A 3,772-nucleotide genomic window follows, 5' to 3' on the forward strand; every position below is an offset into this window, starting at 1 on the left:
TGGAACACATTTCTGACCAGGGTTCTAGGTGTGGCATGGTGACCGCAGATCCCACCATGGATGTCGCTCAGCAACCGCTTCCCTTGTTTGATGGGGATACAGCACTATAGGATCCCAATGTGGCTTCACCTGTAGAGCTCGCCCTTAATAAGGACAAAGGACTTGGCATGACGCGCTAGCCGCCGAGCCTCCATTTTGTCCATCGATAGTGTCTCACAGAGGAGGTAGTCAAGGTAAGGCGTCCTTCAGTCGGCTAGAGGTCAGGCTCTATCGTTGGATCCTCATCAAGCTCCATGACTTTAGGGTCAGATGAAGCTAATGGCTGGTTAGCCCCTGAGCCTAGGGCAGGCGACCCATCATCGGCTTGTTCTGGCTCCTCGTAGCGGACCGAGGGCTTGTACTGATCGCTGGTGAAGATGCCCGTTAGACTGGCTCTTGGCTAGACACTGTTTTCGCCAGCGCGTCAGCCGCCTCGTTGAGACACCTTAGGATGTGATTGAGCTCGAGACCATCAAACTTGTCCTCCAGCTGGTGGACCTCTTAGCAATATGCAGCCATGTTGGCATTGTGGCAGCTTGATTCCTTTATGACTTAGTCGATGACTAGCTGGGAGTCACCCTGGACATCGAGCCATAGGATACCCAGCTCAACGGCAATGTGTAGGCCATTGATGATTGCCTCATGCTCGGCCACATTGTTGGAGGAAGGGAAATAGAGGTGAACCATGTACCTCATGCATACCTCAAGGGGCGAAACGAAGACTAGCCCCATGCTGGTGCCTTTCTTCATCAACAATCCATCGAAGTACATTGTCCAATACTCATGGTCGATGACTGCTAGCGGAATTTGGACCTCAGTCTACTCTGCAATGAAATCAGCCAGCACTTGGGACTTGATGGCTATCCAAGGGGCATACGAAATGCCTTGACCCATCAGCTCGAGTGCCCACTTCGCAATTCTTCCCGTGGCATCCTGGTTTTGGGCGACCTCACCAAGAGGGAAGGATGTCACGACCATCACCGGTGGCAACTTGAAGTAGTGACATAACTTCCTCTTGGCGATGAGGATGACATACAAGAGTTTTAGGATTTGGGGGTAGTGAGTCTTAGAATTGGACAAGACCTCACTAATGAAGTACACGGGACACTGCACTATGAGGGAGTGTCCCTCTTCTTCTCTCTCCACTACTAGGGTGGCGCTGACCACTTGCGTGGTGGCCATAATGTAGAGCAGAAGCGATTCCCCATCGGTCAGATGGACCAGGATCGGGGCCTTCATTAGAAGCTGCTTGACCATGTCAAGTGCCTCCTAGGCCACGGGCGTCCATTCGAAATGGTCGGCCTTCTTTAGGAGCAGATAGAGGGGGAAACCTCATTCACCGAGGCGTGAGATAAAGTGGCTGAGCATGGTGAGGCACCCTATAACTCATTGTACCCCTTTATGTTATGAATTAGGCCCATCCTCATGATGGCCGAGATCTTCTCTGGGTTGGCTTTGATGCCACACTCTTAGATGATAAAACCTAGCAGCATACCCCTTGGGACCCCAAAAACACACTTCTTGGGGTTGAGCTTAATGCTGTTTGCTCAGAGTTTTGTGAAGGTCTGCTCTAGGTCAGCTATGACCTGGTCAGCCCGTTTGGACTTGACCACGATGTCATCCACATAGGCCTCAATGGTTCCCCTAATGAGGTCCCCAAAACATTTGAGCATACAATGCTAGTATGTAGGCCCCATGTTTTTTAGACCGAACAGCATCATGACATAGCAGAATTATCTGAATGGGGTGATGAAAGATGTCACGAGCTGGTCGGACTCTTTCATCGTGATTTGATGGTACCCGAAGTATGCATCAATGAAGCAAAGGGTTTCGCACCCTGAGGTTGAGTCGACTACTTGGTCTATGTATGGCAAAGAAAATGAATCCTTTGGACACACTTTGTTGAGACCTATGTAGTCAACACACATTCTCCATTTCCCACTCTTTTTTCATACCAGAATGGGATTAGATAACCACTCAGGGTGGTATACTTCCTTGTTGAACTCGGCCACCAAAAGCTTCATAATCTCCTCACCGATGGCCCTACGCTTCTCCTCGCCGAAGCAACATAGGCACTGCTTCACTGACATGGAGCCTAGCCTGATCTTCAAGGCATGCATGGTGACTTCTCTCAGAATGCCTAGCATGTCTAAGGGTTTCCATGCAAAGATGTCTCTGTTGGCGCAGATAAAGTCGATGAGTGTGCTTTCCTATTCAGAGGAAAGTGTGATGGTAATGCGCACCACTTTGCCCTTGGAGCTGCTGGGGTCTATGAGGACCTCCTTGGCGCCCTCTATAGGCTCAAAAGACCTAACCAACCACTTGGGGTCAGGTGCTTCTTCGGTGACCTCCTTCCTGATGGCCACAAGTGCCTTGGAGGCAACGATTGTCATGGCATGTTCACAGCACTTGACCTCGCACTCGTAGGCACACTGAAAGGAGGTGCCAATGGTGATGACCCCGCATAGTCCCGTCATGTTTAGCTTCAGATAGGTGTAGTTGGAGACGGTCATGAACTTCACGTAGCATGGACATCCCAGGATGGCGTGGTAGGTTCCATGGAATCTGACCACCTTGAAGGTAAGGGTCTCCGTCCTATAATTGGTCGAATCCCCAAAGGTGATGGGCAGATCGATCTACCCAAGTGGTACGGCCTGCTTTCTAGGCACGATGCCATGGAAAGCGCTCTGGTCGGTCAAATGTACGATTGGTCATTGCCCATGGCGTCGAGCGTCTTAGCGTACATGATGTTGAGGCCACTACCTCCATCCATCAGTACCTTGGTGAGCCGCTTCATGCCAATGATCGGGTCAACCATGAGTGGATATCTCCCCGGTTATGGGATGCTCTCTGGGTGGTCAGTTCGATCAAAGCTTATGGCGGACTCCAACCATCAGAGGAAGGTAGGCATGACTGACTCAGTTGTATAGACCTCATGGCACGTGAGCTTCTGGCGGCGCTCGGAGTCATAGGCCACCGACCCTCCAAAGATCATGAGGCAGCCATCCAGCGTCAGAAAGCCACCATCCTTCCCCTTGACGTTGTCCGTGGATGGCTTGGGGTCCTTCCTATGCTCCCCTTTATTGGAGCCTCTGGACAAGAACTGATTCATGAGATCATAGTCCTGGTATAGATGCATGATGGGGAAAGCATGGTTCAAACATGGTCCTTCGAGTAGCTTCTTGAAGTGGTCTAGGGTGCGCTCGGTGGGCTTCTGACCCCCCTTGTGGTCGGCGGCGGCCACGAGCGAGCCCTTGCGCCGCTGCTTGTTCTTCTTCTTGCTAGGACGGTTGGAGGTGCCTTCGCTAGTGTCCTCGTCCTGCTTTGCCTTGCCCTTGAGGTGGTTGAAGATCGCTCCGACCGCCTCCTCATCCAAGGCATGGCTAGTGGCGATGTTGAATAGATCCTAGGAGGTTCATGGGCCCTTATGTCCTAGCTTGTGAACTAGGGACTTGCAGGTGGTCCCAGATAGGGAGGCTCCTATGACATCGACGTCGGTGACGTTAGGTAGCTCGTTGCACTATAGGGAGAAGCACTAGATATACCCATGAAGAGTTTCCCTAGCCTTCTATTGGTAGTTTTTTAGATCCAATGGGTTCCCATCATGAGCGTTTGTGCCCTAGAAGTTTCCCATGAAGATCTCTTTTAGGTTCGCTTGACTTTGGATTTTGTTGGGCGGAAGGTGTTCCAACCACGTTTGCACCGAATCGGCCAAGAACAATGGAAGGTTGTG

This window comes from Miscanthus floridulus, chromosome 1 (genome assembly GCF_019320115.1).
Source record: "Miscanthus floridulus cultivar M001 chromosome 1, ASM1932011v1, whole genome shotgun sequence".
Lineage (NCBI taxonomy): Eukaryota > Viridiplantae > Streptophyta > Magnoliopsida > Poales > Poaceae > Miscanthus > Miscanthus floridulus.